Below are 17,439 nucleotides of genomic sequence, written 5' to 3'. Positions count from 1 at the left end.
CTAAGGTCAAACAGATGTGGTAATTATACACATTCTTCCCTGGTGGCTCAGCGGGTTAAGAATCCTCCCACATTTGTAATGCGGGTGACCTTGGTTTGATCCTTCGGTTGGGAAGATCCCCTGGAGGCAGGCATGGCAACCCACTCCAGTATTCTTGGGCTTCCCTGGTGGCTCAGAGGTTCAAGTGTCTGCCTTCAATGCCGGAGACATGGGTTCAATCCCTGGGAGATCCCTGGAGAAGGAAATGGCAACCCACTCCAGTTTTCTTGCCTGGAGAATCCCATGGACAGAGAAGCCTGGTAGGCTACAGGCCATGGGGTCGCAAAGAGTTGGACACAACTTAGTGACTTCGCTTTCACTTTTTGCCCACTGAGAAGGAAGGAAGCTTTCACGCTCATGGTTGACATTGTACAACTCAATCCACTGTCTGCAGTATTGGTAATTTGAATTTAATTCCTAGGATAGTTTTATTCTTGCAAATGAAAATAGCAGTTGCATCTTTAATACAGAAGGGTTTCTCTTTCTTCTCTACAGCAATGGGCACATTACTACTGGGGCTCAGTTTATTCTGACGTAGCCATTCTTTTTCATCATTACTTGTTAGCGTCATGTTTGCCTAAAAAGTCTTCAGCGAAAGGTGGACTTCAGGGCCATATAATCCCAGTTTAATTAAAAGTACATTTTTATGAGCATTTAAGTTGTTCAGCACAGCACTCTATAGGCTTACTTGTTTGTCTTATGTAAAATTCAAAATAGTTCTAAGAATGTTGCTAGGATTAGAATGCCTATAATGGGCCAATGCTAGGAATGACAACTGTTTCTGAATATTTGACCACAGTAATATCTCTGCCTTTGTTTGCTAGTGTCTGTCCTGTTGAAGCTGGGTAAAGAAAAGAATTCATTTGTTCAATAAATACTTACTGAACGGTTTCTGTGTGCCAGGCGCTCATTTCAGTGTCGTGAATGCAGTGAACAAAGTAAAACCCCTGTTTTCATGGAGCTTTTAAAAGCCCCGAACATCCTCAGCAAACAAGTGGCATTAAAGGAGGCGCAGGGGACTGACTCCCTCTCAAATGTCCCTGGGGAACGCTCCTTTAAAATGGCAGAGAGACACAGTATGCAAAGGATAGAGCTGGAACCTGATTTGGAAAATAGGATAAAGCCATCGTGTAATGCTTTAGTTTTAACCACTGCAAAATAGAGAAGCTTATTAAAACAATAAACCAAGAAACCAGGTGCCAGGGTGATCTGACCTAGGCTTGGGAAAGAAGGATTACTTTTCAAATATACCATTTTAAGTCATTTTGGTTTACAGATTCTGCCCCAGTTCTGCCTTCACTGCCCCCTCCCAGCCTTGGTCAAATGCAGCTTTCCAGAGTATCTCTGTGCACAGTATGAGTTTATATTTGCCCCATTCGTAAAGTAGAAGATAGCAAACTATACTTCTGAGCAATGTATTTTTTTCTCCTTATATATGTAGGAGGGTTTAGCAAATCAGTACAAAGAGAGCATCCTCCTCCTTTTTTTTTCTCCCCCTCGTCACAGAGTAGTCCATTGTATGGATGTACCACAATTTAAATAGTGACCTATTGATGGAGGTTTGGGTTGTAGCCAGTCCTTGCTCTTAAACAATGCCGCAATAAATAACTTTGTGTGTAGGTTATTCTGCATGTACACAATTATATGTGTATAAATTTGCCAAGTGGAATTGCAGGTCATAAAGGATGTGTGTAATTTTGATAGCTGTCTTGTCAAATTGCCTCCCAGAGAAGGTTTATCTTATTCTCACCCCCTGCTAGAAATTTGTGAGGCTAGCTGTTATTTGGGTCTGGATTTTTTTTTTTTTTTTTTTTTTGCTGGTCTGATAAGTTAAATGGTTTCTCACAGTTTCCGTTTAGGAATACTATTCATTCAGAAATTTCAGTGGTATATTTTTTAAAGGAAAGTGCTCAGAAATGTAAACAAGGCTAGAATTTAGCTCTTTTTATTGTACAAAAAAGAAGCTAAAGGCCATCTTACATCTTCTATTATGTAAGGTAAGTTTGTCCATGTTGAAAATGAAGGAGGAAACAGACAGAACAGGCTCCATCTTGAAAGCAGGACAGCATCTTGGGCCTGACTGGACTTTGAGCTATATGCCCAGTATCTATGGAAACGACATACCAACTGGAAAACCAGGCCCCCCAGATGGAAGAGCCCCAGGGCCCATACCTAGATTCTCCATTGCCTAAAAGGATACCCTAATTATCTGTGTAACCGAAGAGAATCATAAATTCTATTATGCTTAGTGGGGTATGACCACAGGCCTATTGATAATTGTCCACTGTTAACTACCTAGGCTTAAGGCATATGAATCAGAGTTAACTTTGATTGTATCTTTCTCTTCCTTTGTTGAGTTAACTTTGATTGTATCTTTCTCTTCCTTTGTTCAGACTAGTTTCAGGGAATTTGGGGAGGTGGATTTGAGCACGTACACTTAGGGTATATAAGGTTTTCACAAAAACTGGTCGGGGTCCTTGGCTAAGAGGAGACTCTGCCTTGGGCCCGCCGGTGTAATAAATAAACTGCACTCCACTATCTGCCTTGTCCTTCTGAGTGAGTTTGTTTCCTGGAACGCGTGGCTACAACAAAAATGCTACATTTTAAATACTGAAAATAATACAAGGTGCGAGTGCTTCTAGGCTCATGATATACCTAGGTGATCGGCTACGAGTAAGACCTTTCTTACATAGTTTGGTCCTGTGTGATAGTTAATTGAACTAGGACAAAGATGAGTTAGCACAGCAGGCTGAGACTGCTCTTCTAGGAAACAGTGCTTGCAAGTTAGCCCTTGACTGGTGGCACATGGTAACTTAGATTAGAGGAGGGTTCCCACCATTTCCTGGTACGGATGGCTCACTGTGCCTGACCTGTTTGTGCAAACAGTATTGGTTTCTACTGAATACCTGCTTGCATTCCAGGAGTATAGAATTTAGGTACGTGCCTAGCAGAAGTTTCCTATGTAGCCAGTCCCAATAAAAACCCCAGACACTGTGTCACTAATGAGCTTCTCTGGTAGACGGTATTTCACAGGTGTTGTCACAACTCCTTGGGGGAAATTAAACACCACCTGTGTGATTCTACTGGGAAAAAGCCCTTGGAAGCTTGCTCCTGGTCTCCTCTAGACTTTACGCCACATACCTTTATCCTTAGCTGATTCTGCTTTGTATCCCTTTGCTATAACAAATAGCCATGAGTACAACTGTATACTGGGTCCTGTGAGTCCTCCTAGTGAACCATCACACTGGGAGTCTTGGGGACCCTGCCCCAAACAGTTTGGAAAGACTAACATTCTCTGTCTGTATTGGTATTAGTGGTGAGTGACACAGATATTTTTAGCATGCAATTAATTGACTTTGGTATTGTGTCTTGACTTACAGTCTGTGTTCTATTGTAAAGTGTGTAATGCTTTAGATTTCTGTGATTAACCTTTATATCTACCAAATGGAGGCAACAAGAAGGGTGCTGGGGGATGGAGAGTTTTATGTTTAGTGATGAGTGCACAACTGGTTATTTGGTCTTCCCAGTGCCTATCAGTTCAGTTCAGTTCAGTTGCTCAGTCGTGTCCGACTCTTTGCGACCCCATGAATCGCAGCACGCCAGGCCTCCCTGTCCATCACCAACTCCCAGAGTTCACTCAGACTCACATCCATCGAGTCAGTGATGCCATCCAGCCATCTCGTCCTCTGTCGTCCACTTCTCCTCCTGCCCCCAATCCCTCCCAGCATCAGAGTCTTTTCCAATGAGTCAGCTCTTCCGCATGAGGTGGCCAAAGTACTGGAGTTTCAGCTTTAGCGTCATTCCTTCCAAAGAACTTTGGCTTAAAAACTTACTGCTTTAACTTTCTATACTTTGGTTATTAGGTAAATGGATTTACTCAAATTTCTTTGGCTTCATAGCCACAGAGTTTTAGCCAGACAGTCTCATTCCTAAATATACTCTGATTCTGAATCTTAACTGCAAACCAGTAGTCCTGGAAGCATCACTTAGGACAGCAGATCTTTGCCCAAATAGGACATAAGGCCCAAAGATGGAAATAAAGCTTATTTTTACTTTATTCTATTATATTAGCATGCTGTTTTTGTATTAACATCCTGTTTAAAATTTTTCAAATGGAAAACTGATAAAAAGTGCTAAACATAAAGATTTATGTCTTTAAGCTGCTTTAAAAAAGAAAAGAAATTAGATGGCTTCTGAAGGCTGAAAAGGACGAAACAAAAGGCAACACAGTATCTGGTATGTGTGGATGTGTGTGGCTTTTTCAGAACCACTTTCCCCCTTTGAATATTTCATGCATAACAGTGACTAGGAAGAAAGGTGGCTCCATAAAGTATTAGTTCAGTTCAGTTCAGTCGCGTCCGACTCTTTGCGACCCCATGAATCGCAGCACACCAGGCCTCCCTGTCCATCACCAACTCCCGGAGTTCACTCAGATTCACATCCATTGAGTTGGTGATGCCATCCAGCCATCTCATCCTCTGTAGTCCCCTTGTTCTCCTGCCCCCAATCCCTGCTGGCATCAAAGTCTTTTCTAATGAGTCAACTCTTCGCATGAGGTGGCCAAAGTACTGGAGTTTCAGCTTCAGCATCATTCCTTCCAAAGAAATCCCAGGGTTGATCTCCTTCAGAATGGTTGGATCCCCTTGCAGTCCAAGGGACTCTCCAGAGTCTTCTCCAACACCACAGTTCAAAAGCATCAATTCTTCAGCGCTCTGCCTTCTTCACAGTCCAACTCTCGCATCCATGCATGACCACAGGAAAAACCATAGCCTCGACTAGACAGACCTTAGTCGGCAAAGTAATGTCTGCTTTTGAATATGCTGTCTAGGTTGGTCATAACTTTTCTTCGAAGGAGTAAGCGTCTTTTAATTTCACGGCTGCAGTCACCATCTGCAGTGATTTTGGAGCCCCCCCAAAATAAAGTCTGACACTGTTTCCCCTGTTTCCCCATCTATTTCCCATGAAGTGATGGGACCAGATGCCATGATCTTCGTTTTCTGAATGTTGAGCTTTACAAGGAGCTAGTAATATCTAGTGGAGAAATGTCATGAAATGCAAACCTAGAGTGTTTTATTCTAGAGTTTTGGTTTCTACAGTGATCTAGGCATGGGTGCTAATTTATGTTTAAAGACAAAGCTCAGAGAGGTGACCTTAGGCGGCCAGTGACATTTATTTATATTCCTGGTGGTGTTTGAGGATGAACCTCTTCAATTCTAAAGCTACTTGTATTGTGGTATCAATTCTTTCAGGTTAAAAAGACAGGTATATGTATAAGTGTAATCGTTTTTCTGACCTGGAATGGGGCCTACCAAAGGAGTCAACCCTCTGGTTGCCTGAAAAAAATTCCTTCTTGACTCTGAGGTCAGAATTAGTGACTCAGGGCTGTTTAGGAACGTGTTATATCAACTATGAATTCATGAGAGAATTTTTATGGGGATGGCAGGCAAGTTCCATGACAGCCAGTAATTCCAGTTCACTTGTATGTGTTAGAATGCTGTAATTGCTTTCTCTGTTAAAGCTTTCCTTCAGAACTCAGTAGAAGAAATAAAGCAGACTGTATTTTAGCTGTGAGGGATCTGTTAAATCTGTGCACAGACTTGAAAAGAATTGAAAGTGCGTCTCCCTCCTCCCCGTGACATGAGAAAGAGCAGTCTCAAGGTTAAACATGAAATGAACAGTCTAGTGCTGGGAGCAGTTTGCCCTGAATAAATATCTGTCCTGCGTCTGACTGTACCTGTGCCCGAGTCGCCATCCTCCTGCCAAATACAAACAGGTTACCAGGCAACAGGAGTGATTCAGACCCTCTAAACACTTCACCCCAGTGAAATGTCCATCAGCCAGATTTCCAGGAAGTGTCCCTCTTGTAAGTCACTGGGGAGCTGGACAGACATTCACACAGGCGCTGAAGGTACCAGATGACCCGGAGCTGGGAGCTGTGTTAGACGGTGGGGCCAGCTAATATCTGGAACGACGCACCTCCCAGGGCAAACACCAACTGTTATCTGTTAATACACGGTAACTGTGGGAAGAAAATGTGGAGGAAGAAAAGGTGAAATCTCCCTAGGACTCATGGGGAAGCAAATCCACCGCTCTTAGGGGGAAAAAAAAAAAAAAAGCCAGCACATTCCAGATTGTAAAAACAGATCAAGATCTCAGAAAATCTAGCAGCGTGGCTAAGATCTAGCAGCGTAGCTAAGATCTCACCACTTGCTGGATTTCTGGGTTTCACTTCCTCTTGCCTCACATGGAGGTGATAATGATACCTACTCTGTAAGTGGTTGTGCATATTAACCAGCTAATATTGGGAAAGCTCCAATCACATCCTCCAGCCCCCAGGCAACTCCCTAAGTAAGCGGTGGGGGGTGGGGAGGTCAGTGGGGGCGGGTGAGGGTGGGGAAAGGTAGAACTGTGTAGGAATGAAGGAACACCCAACGATAGGTGAGAACTTTTTAGGGATTTATCTATTCTTTTATCGTGTTGAGAACTGCACTTATAGACACTGTAGCCTGTTTAAGAAACCTCTCCAAGGGTTTTCAGAATTTCTTACTTAGAAAATTATTTATATATCAAAAAACTACTGCTGGACTAGGCAGGTGCAGGAGGATATAATCATGGAGATTGGTTGGGGGTTTCCAGGGTATCTGAAGCTATATGCATTTTTTGCTTTACTATTTTTCTATAACCTTATGTTTTATCCTCCTCTTTATGTAAGACACATTATAATTAAAAATGCAGGGAACTTCCCTGACATTCCAGTGGTTAAGACTCTGCCCTTCCAATGCAGGGGGCGTGTGTTCGATCCCTGGTTGGGAAGCTAAGATCTCACATGGCCTTGCAGAGCAGCCAAAACAATTAAATAAAAATAAAAATGTAGTCACACAGGGACTTCCCTGGTGGTTCAGTGGCTCCACGCTCCACGCTCCCAAGGCAGGGGCCCGGGTTCAATCTCTGTTCAGAGGATTAGAGCCCACAGGCCACAACTGAGATTTTGCATGCAACAGCTAAAGATCCCGCAAGCCGTAACTAAACTACCGCACATGCTGCAGCAAAAATTCAAGAGCCTGTATGCCGCAACTAAGACCAGGAACAGCCAAATAAACAAATTTTTTTTTAAAGATGCAGTCACACAAAGCATTCTAAGTTGGGTGAAATTTTGGAGTCTTGTATCCCATATGGAAATTATAATTATACAGACACGTTGTTGAGTCCATTAGAAAAAGAAAGGTGCCTATGGTACTGTGGAGAAGGGTGCAACAGGGCTGGAGTCTCTCAGTGTGTGAGATGACACATTCCCTCACAGCCATTCTAGTGCCTCTGAACGCCAGGCACCTGGCTGGTGGCCAGCGACATTGACACACAGCAGACGTGAACTCTCCTTGCACCTTCTAAGCCAGCAGAGGGGATCCCCTGTGTAGGCTGCAAACTACAAACCCATAGGCTGGATGAAAGAAACGGGAGGAGCATTGGTAAAGCGAGAAAGTCCTGACATTAAATCCCAGTCTGATCTTTTAAGCGTTCTTGAATTTATTTTTTGAAAGGAAAGCAGGATGTTAGCAGATTGGATTGTGTTGCTGTACATTGGGCTACTGGCCCAGCAGTGGTTGGGTGATGGGAGAGAGTTGTGAAATTAGGAGTCATTCTTCTTCCTGAGTTTGCAGTCTGGTTCTGTCAGGTGGAGGAGTTTCCCAGGGAAGGATCCGCTGTAAAGTCAAGAGGAGGAACGAGATTACAGGAGTGGCTCTCAGGGCTGGCTCAAGAGCTCATCCTCATAGTCCATGGTAGGACATTAGTGTTTGTAAAGTCAAAGTGTTAGTCACTCAGTCGTGTCTGACTCCATGTGACCCCATGGACCGTAGCTTGCCAGGCTCCTCTGTCCATGGGATTCTCCAGACAAGAATACCGGAGTGGGTTGCCATGCCCTTCTCCAGGGGATCTTCCCAACCCAGGGATTGAACCCTTGTTCCCTGCATTGCAAGCAGATTCTTTACCATCTGAACCACCAGGGAAGCAACCAAGGTTAACTTTGGAATCTCTGTAAAAAGTAAGAGAAAAACCCATTTAACTCTATAAAGTTCCTCACTTTCCCTTAAGCCGCACTATACAGTGCTTCATTCGCTGACTTGTTTGTTGGAGGTAGCTTTATTTCATATGCAGTCTTATACTTTGAATAATTTTCTGAGTGTAGAATATTGACTTGGGGCAAATGCTTTTAAGTTTGACTTGTTTTAAAAAGAACCGAAGTAATTAATGATTGAAGGATAGTTGATATACAATAATATTACATAAGTTACAAGTATACAGTATAGTGATTCACAGTTTTTAAAGGTTATACTCCATTTATAGTTATTATAAAATATTGACTTTATTTTCTCTGTTATACAGTATATCCTGGTAGCTTATTTTATAACTGATATTTTGTGGTGGTTGTTCAGTTGCTAAGTCATGTCCAACTGTTTGCAACCCCATGGACTGCAGCATACCAGGTTCCTCTGTCCTCCACTATCTCCCAGAGTGTACTCAAATTCACGTCCATTGAGTCGGTGATCCTATCTAACCATCTCATTCTCTGCTGCCCCCTTCTCCTTTTGCCTTCAATCTTTATCAACATCAGGGTCTTTTCCAATGAGTTGGTTCAAGTGGCCAAACTTCTGGCCCTTCAGCTTCCACGACAGTCAGTCTAATGAATATTCAGTGTTAATTCCCATTAATTTAGATTCTCAGTCTTTCATCAGGAATCTTTATGTTATTTGATGGAAAACTGTATTAACTGTTATTCATAAAAGCTTACTAAACATATATAACTTCTTTTCAAAAACAGAGGAAGCCATAAATGTCTCAGATAATTCAAATAAATTTTGGAGTTCACTTATTTTGTATATTTGTTGCAAAAAATGTTTGCTCTAGAAATTTGTGATCTTGATTACTAAAGTTCTAACCAAATAAATTACCTCAGTTTATTGAGGGTGCAGATTTGAACTTAGTAATTTTGACCTTAGCGAACACATTTCCTTGCCTTTCCTAATGCTCCAGTGATTTATTTAATCAAAAGTTAAGGAAACACTGTTTACCTCTTTATTTCAAAGAAGCACACTAGCCTTTAGAGGCCTCTGTTTGCATTCTTGCAGTGCACTGATCAACTGGTGCAGCTCGGATAAAGTCACACCTGAAATGCTGGAACTCTCCGTATGCTGACGACATGCTTCCTTTTTCCTAAAAAGTCCTTCCCCCTAGCCCAGTAAATTCAAGGACCGGCTCAAATACTGGTCCAGCTTCCTTTAACACCACGTCCCCTGTAGAAAAGTTAATCATTCCTTCCTCTGTGCTTCTCTGTACTCCTACAACACTTGGTGTTTCCAGGGTAATTAGAGAAAGGAAATTTTTTTTTCTTCCTCTTTACTTTTTTTGAATTTTATTTTTTTGCTGTAAAGTTTTTATTTTGAATTGGTATATAGCTGATTAGCAATGTTGTGATATTTACAGGTGAACAAGGAAGGGACCCAGCCATACATATACATGTATCCATTCTCCCCCAAGCCTCCATCCCAGCAAGACTGGCACATACCATTGAGTAGAGTTCCATGTGCTATACAATAGGTCCTTGTAGATGAAGCAAGTATTTCTTCAAAGCTTACTATATGCCGTCCATCAGAGGCTTTCATTTTTTTTTTTTTTCGCATCAATGAGTTAATATCACGGGGGTCAGAACAGGCTGCCCTAAAATATGGCATGTATGTTCAGTCGTGTCTGACTCTTTGTGACCCCATGGACTGTAGCCCTCCAGGCTCCTCTGTCCATGGGATTCCCCAGGCAGGAATACTGGAGTGGGCTGCCATTCCCTTCTCCAGGAGACCTTCTCTCCTCAGGTGGGTTCTTTACTGCTGAGCCACCAGTTAAGCCCTGGGGTCTTCTTTTGCCACTAGCTGTTTTGTCCCCGTCACTTCCACAGCTAGATATTTGCCAAATATCTAATTCTCATTTGAAAGCTTCATGATTATGAAGTATAATGTTTAAGTAATTCTGTGGATTTTCTTGCTACTGAAATCTTTGCACTAAAGTCTTCTTTGACCTCCAGAACACCATGTATAAGAGTTTTAATAATTATACAGGAATATACAGTCAAAAGGCAAAGTAAAAAATGGTGAAATTATCACACAAAAAGCACCCCAGAGGTAAAGATTGGTTTCTGTCTTAACAGGCTGTAGTTATAAATTGGCATCTGTGTTTCAGTGGGAACTTGACAAAAGGGTAAGGGAGGTTACACTAGTTACACTAGGTTTTGTAACCTCCCGGGATTGTGAGTGCAGTGTTTGACTATGCATTTCTGGGTCCAGGAATTGTAGCAGGAAAAATTTCTTGGCGTGTATGTAAGCATGAAGTGGGAGTGAAAGGAGGTTTGGGCTGCTGAAAAATTATATGGAAAGCAGGTATTGCATGTGAAGGGAACATTAAGCATTAAACATTAACAGAAATTCAGCAACTCTGTCTGGAAACAGGGTTTCAGTTCAGTTCAGTCGCCCAGTCGTGTCCGACTCTTTGCGACCCCATGAATCACAGCATGCCAGGCCTCCCTGTCCATCACCAACTCCCGCAGTTCACTCAAACTCACGCCCATCGAGTGAGTGATGCCATCCAGCCATCTCATCCTCTGTTGTCCTCTTCTCCTCCTGCCCCCAATCCCTCCCAGCATCAGAGTCTTTTCCAATGAGTCAACTCTTCGCATGAGGTGGCCAAAGTACTGGAGTTACAGCTTCAGCATCATTCCCTCCAAACAGTGTTTAGGGAAAGGTAAAAAAGTGAGTCTCGCCTCTTTCCTGGCTGGAACCATGGAGGGTGCAGAAGAGAAGAAAAAGAAGGTTCCTGCTGTGCCAGAAACCCTTAAGAAAAAGCGGAAGAATTTCGCAGAGCTTAAGATCAAGCGACTGAGAAAGAAGTTTGCCCAAAAGATGCTTCGAAAGGCAAGGAGGAAGCTTATCTATGAAAAAGCTAAGCATTACCACAAGGAATACAGGCAGATGTACAGAACTGAAATTCGAATGGCTAGGATGGCATGAAAAGCCGGCAACTTCTGTGTACCTGCGGAACCCAAATTGGCATGTGTCATCAGGATCAGAGGTATCAACGGTGTAAGCCCAAAGATTCGAAAGGTGCTGCAGCTCCTTCGCCTCCGGCAGATCTTCAACGGCACCTTTGTGAAGCTCAACAAGGCATCAATTAATATGCTGAGAACTGTGGAGCCATACATTGCATGGGGGTACCCAAACCTGAAGTCTGTAAATGAATTGATCTACAAGCATGGTTATGGCAAAATCAACAAAAAGCGAATTGCCCTGACAGACAACGCATTGATTGCTTGATCTCTTGGGAAATATGGAATCATCTGCATGGGGGATCTGATTCATGAGATCTATACCGTTGGAAAACGTTTCAAAGAAGCAAACAACTTCCTGTGGCCCTTTAAATTGTCTTCTCCACGAGGTGGAATGAAGAAAAAGACCACCCATTTTGTAGAAGGTGGAGATGCTGGCAACAGGGAAGACCAGATCAACAGGCTTATTAGAAGGATGAACTAAGGTATCTACCAGGATTATTTTTGTGTTCTGGTTAATAAACAGTTGAAACAAATTGAAATGTACTGTCTTGGTTGACTTTTATCTTTCCTTTGCAAATCTTGGTGCGACAAGATTAAGTCAAATCTACAGCCTGGCCTCTTGGATGCAAAACTTAGGGTCCAGCCTGTGTCTTGTGAAAAACATTCCTTGGGTTTATTGAAGATTTTCCTGTACAAAAAACAATCCTGATTTTCCATTTTCAGTTGGCCAAACTGGGTCTAATCTAAGAAAGCCTATTTCATAGGCCTTTGTGTATGATGAAAAGTTCAGTTTACAGATTAAAAATGTTGCAGAAATTAAAAAAAAAAAAAAAAAGTGAGTCTCAAAGTGGGCCTGAAAAGGAAGGCAGAACCCAGATTATGAAGGTCCTTTTAAGCAGTGTTACCTGATAGAAGTACACACCAGCATCTAAGAAGCAGTCCAGAGAAAAAAGATAATTAGGGAAAGGTGATCTGACCAGATATTTGTTATTAAGGAAATAAAATTTATTTTCTTTACCTATAATGGCATTGGATTTTTTTTTTTTTTAAGACAGCCTCAAAGAGGCGTACTGAAATATTTACAAGTGAAATGATGTTTGGGCTTGTTTCAAAAAAAAAAAAAACTCAGGGTAGAGGATAGTTGAAATAGATTTCCCATGATGATCATGGTAACTGATGAGGTTTGCTATACTGTTCTCTCTGCTTTTAATACAAAATTGGAAAAATTTCTATTATAAGGTGTTTTTGTTTTTAAGCAAAAATAAGCAATGGGCTTTTGGCCAATAGAAGCCATTCAAGGGCTTTACAGGAGCCTGTAAAGCAGGAAATGGACTGGGAACAAAACCAGAGAGGGAGGGCGTGCTGCCTTAAGTACCTGTTCACTCCTTTCCCAGTGACTGCCTGCGGGCTCCTCCTTTCCCTTGTGTGAGATTATTCATGTCTTCTTAGTAGCCTGTTCCTGATTGTCCACTTCCTCTCAATAGCAATATTTTCACTTTGTATCCAGCAGTCCAAAGTACTAGCAGTGCTCCATATACCTAGTACCCAACTCGGCTTTCTCTTTATTCTTTACTTTTATTTTATTTTTTGACTGTGCCACACAGCATGTGGAATCTCATTTCCCCAACTTGGGATAGCACCTGTGCCCGTTGCAGTGGAAGTGTGGAGTCTTAACCACTGAACCACCAGAGAAGTCCCAGCTTTTTTTTTTTTTTTTTTTTTTGTTATTAAAAACAGTTTTTTAAATGTATCTTTCTGGTAGATAAATTGAATCCATTAGAAATTTGTTGTGGCTGCTGATATGTTTGGACTCATTCATGCTTTCTATAAGGAAAGGTGTTTGTGAGCTGAACTGAGCTAAAGAGATAAGAGTTAGGTAAGATAGATTCAGGATTAAAGTGGGTGGGATGTGGGCTGACTGTCTGGGGAGCAGAAGAAGAAATTTGAAGCTGAGAGGATTGCTAAGGTTTTATTTACCCTGTAAAACTGCATGCGTGCTCAGTCGTGTCTGACTCTTTGTGAACCCATGGACTGTAGCTCACCAGGCTCCTCCATCCATGAGAATTCCCAGGCAGGAATACTGGAGTGGATTGCCATTTCCTTTTCCAGGGGAATCTTCCCAACCCAGAGATCAAACCCAGGGATTAGACCCACATCCCCTGCATTGCAGGCGGATTATTTACCTCTAAGCCACAGGGAAGGCCCTCCCACCCACAAATGAAATTCACTCATGTCCTTTAAAGATACTCCTCATCAGCCCATCAGCCCCTTTGACATTCTTAAGATGTGCCTTACTATAGAGTATAGAAACATATTAACTGGAATGTCATTTTTATTCTTATTCAGTATAAGCCTTGGAAATGGGCTCCCAGTCTTCTAATATCTTTATTACTGCATATTATGCTATAGGAGATGTTAGAAGAAAAAAAGACAAAAAAACCTTCAAAATCAGAATATGAAAAACTTCTAGACTGTTACTTTGTTTCAATCAAAAAAAATATTTTAGGGCTTCCCTGATAGCTCAGTTGGTAAAGAATCTGCCTACAATGTGGGAGATCCCAGTTTGGTTCCTGGGTTGGGAAGATCTGTTGGAGAAGGGATAGGCTACCCACTCCAGTATTCTTGGGCTTCCGTGGTAAAGAATCAGCTGGTTCAGCTGGTAAAGAATCCGCCTGCAATGGGGGAGACCTGGGTTCAATCCCTGGGTTGAGAAGATCCCCTGGAGAAGAGAAAGGCTACCTACTCCAGTATTCTGGCCTGGAGAATTCCATGGACTGTATAGTCCATGGGGTCACAAAAACTTGGACATGACTGAGCGACTTTCACTTTCACTTTGATAGCATGTTTTTAAAAGACAATTTCAAATGAGTAATCTTTATATAGAATCATCAATGAAAACTGCATTTAATGGAAATAAGATTAAATATGGAATTATATCTTTTAGTTTCTGGATGCTAATTGAGCATTGAGTTTATAGCGTTTCCTGACTACTTTTTAGCATGAGGTTCGGGTTCAGAGAATGCTTTTAATCATCCCGTGTTTTTTCTAAACCTGCTTCACTCTGTAGAAAACAGTCTGACCATAGGATAGACCAGTGCTAAACTGAATAGAATGATTTTTTATTCGTTACTGATCTGTGGAGCTTGGCATTTAAATAAGAAGACTTCTACATTAAAAAATTGTTTTCAGTTTTCATCTGTGTACCCTAGACATTTAAAGTTTCTAAGATATATATATGTCTTCCCTCATCTCCCATTTTATGTTCATTATTTGAATTTTCTTTTCACTTTTACTTCTATCTGATACACTTTACTAAAGTTTTACTAAACTTCAAATGTATTTCAGGCTCTTCTCTAATTTATAAAATTTGTTTTTATTGCTCATTCATCTTTTTAAGTGGCTTCTGGGTAGAATGGGGGGGAAGGTAGGAGTTACTTAATCAAAAATCTCTTGAGGACAGGAGCCAGCCTTCTGCTACCTTCCTGAGCACTTACAGCCAAATTCCACACATAACAGAAAGCCAGAAATAATTCTCTGTTCTGATTGGCCAACCATTCATCTGCCTCATCTAAGCTTTCAGCAGTGCAGACAACATTTACTATATATCTAACCCTCAAGTATTGCTTATCTTGAGATTGGTCACCATTTCATTAAATAGCTTTATAAGTTTTTTGATATCTGTAGTTTCTCTCCTCCTTATTTAAGATAAAATATAATTTCTGCATCAAAACTCAAACTGAGTTCTGAATCCTTATTAGGTATGTGACATTCAACTTTTCTGTTCTCACATAATATTTTTGTTTTTAATCTTCCTGTGTTTACAATATTGCATCTTTAACTCTTTCTTCTTAAAAGCCTCATGTGGGTTAAACCTTTCTTTAAAGAGTGTACTGGGGTGATCAGGTTTTTAAAAGTCCATTATGACCAAGAGAACTAGAATACTTTACACATATATACATTATTTTAATCTATTAGAAATGGAAAAGAACTCAAAGACAAAAATCTACAATCGAGTTTGTAGGGGAGCATCTTCAGTGGAATTCCTTTTTAGTTTCAAGAAGTTTTATTTGTACAGGTTTCTAGAAGCTGTTTACTGTGACCGAGTTTCAGCAAGTTGGAACATAGGTGTTCTTGATATTCATTTGACTTGATGGGGTACTGATTTTTTTTCCACATAATGAGTGTTCATTTAACAATTTTAAAGTGAATATTGCTTCATAAGCTTGGTGATCTTACTTTAAACATCCCTCTTATTTTATTTTTTTCATAGCACTTGAAATGTGTTTATTGTTGTTGTAGTACATTAGCAGAATTTAAACTCCGTGAAGGAAGTGACTTTTGAAAAACTGTTGTGTCCCTACAACAGCCCCTAATACAGAGTATGTACTCACTAAATATTGTTAATCAACGATTATCTTTGCTCTTAGGCAGTAAAATAAAAATATGCTGCTTACTTATTTTTTCAACACAAAAAGGTAAAAAGTGAAGTAAATATTCCGTATAATATCACCTTTCTAGTAACTAGTTTATTTATGCATAGCACAATTTTCCCCCACAGTAAAAAATTGTGCAATATATACCATTTTGTAACTTTCTTCACCTAACATTGTATTAGTATCATGGTATTTTATTGTGTAGGCTTCCCTGGTGGGTCAGTGGTAAAGAACCCACCTACCAATGCAGGAGATGTGGTTCAATCCCTGGTTTGGGAAGATCCCCTGGAGGAGGAAGTGACCCATACTCCGGTATTCTTGCCTGGAAGATCCCAAGGACAGAGGAGCCTCGTGGGCTACAGTCCATGGGGTTGCAAAGAATCAGATGTCACTTAGCGACTGAACAGCAACAATTTTATTGTACAAGTAATATTTATAATATAACTAGTTCCATCTTGATAGATAATGTGATTTGAGTTGTATAGGTTCAGAATCACTGATCTGCAATTTCAAAATCTAAACTTCTTCCTTCCTTCCCCCCTCCTCTTGATAACCCAAGTCAGTGTCAATATATCGCTATGTCTCATTCAGATATATTACTGTTTGAATATCTGGTGTTTTCCAGATCCAGCAAGGTGATCGTGGTGAGCCATGTGACCTAATATGTGCGGTATATATGTGCTAAGTCGCTCAGTCGTGTCCGACTCTCTGCAGCCCCATGGACTGTAGCCCACCAGGCTCCTCTGTCCATGGGATTCTCCAGGCAAGAATACTGGAGTGGGTTGCCGTTCCCTTCTTCAGTGGATCTTCCTGATTCAGGGATCGAACCCGGGTCTCTTGCATTGCAGGTAGATTCTTTATGTCTGAGTCACCGGAGCAGCTCCATAACAAAGCCAAACTCCACCAAGTAACAGGAAAAAGATTTTCAAAAGTGCTTAAATACACAGGCTTCCTAAAACATTTGTGGTGCACAAAAATTACCAATATTCACCCAGAGGGCTTGGAGATTTGCTAAATGACTGGCTGGTTTTCTTTTGTGAGAGAATGAATGACATCCATTATATGGAAATTTATAAAGCAATCTTCACCCTTCTTGGGAATAAACCCTGCAGAAGATATCACACTTTAGTACAGTGAAGTCTGTTTTTGAAAGTTGAACACTAAGTAAAGACTAATTTAATTGTGTGTTTACTTCAAGTTAGGATTGTAACATCCAAAAATAGTTACTGGTTTACCAGGCTTTCTCTACAGCAGCAATACTGCAGACTTGTCCAAAGTGCAAAATTCTAAACATATACTGAAAAAACAATTTTATTTGGCCGTACCAGGTTTTAGTTGCGGCATTTAAACTTTTAGTTGCAACATGTGGGATCTAGTTCCCTGACCAGGAATCGAACCCAGATGCCCTGCACTGGGAGCACCGAGTCTTAGCCACTCGACCACCAGGGAAGTCCCTAAACATATGCTTTTTATTGCAGTTAATTGAGGCTGAGTGAAGACATGAAATAAAGATTTCAGTGGATAAATATTTCTGTGAAAATAACAGCAACAGTTAGACATGGTTTCCAGTACTTTTAGCTATTGGTATAAAATGACACACTGGTAATGAAAATATTTCTAAATGTGGACTATACACAGATGTAGGAAGGAGAAAAATCTCATACTCCTACCACTTGAACAACCATTCTTAATATTTTAGTGTACTTGTGCTCTGACTTTTCTGTAGATGCATTTTTTACATACTTGAAATTATACAAAACAAAATACCTTTTTTAAGAACAGAAGCACATTTTCCCTGTTAACTCTGTCAATACTCTTATCGTTGAAATAACCATTAGCATTTTCCTGATTATTTGTTGTTGTTGTTCAGTTGCTAAG

At 40.9% G+C, this 17,439-nt stretch overlaps 1 pseudogene; it reads left to right on the top strand.

Annotated features, from left to right (window-relative positions):
* The first annotated feature begins 10,862 nt into the window (after positions 1 to 10,862).
* Positions 10,863 to 11,657, top strand: LOC128049768 (60S ribosomal protein L7-like; annotated as a pseudogene).
* The last annotated feature ends 5,782 nt before the right edge of the window (positions 11,658 to 17,439 follow it).

The sequence above is a fragment of the Budorcas taxicolor genome, chromosome 6 (assembly GCF_023091745.1).
Source record: "Budorcas taxicolor isolate Tak-1 chromosome 6, Takin1.1, whole genome shotgun sequence".
NCBI classification, from domain to species: domain Eukaryota; kingdom Metazoa; phylum Chordata; class Mammalia; order Artiodactyla; family Bovidae; genus Budorcas; species Budorcas taxicolor.
This window is presented reverse-complemented; position numbering and strand designations above follow the sequence as displayed.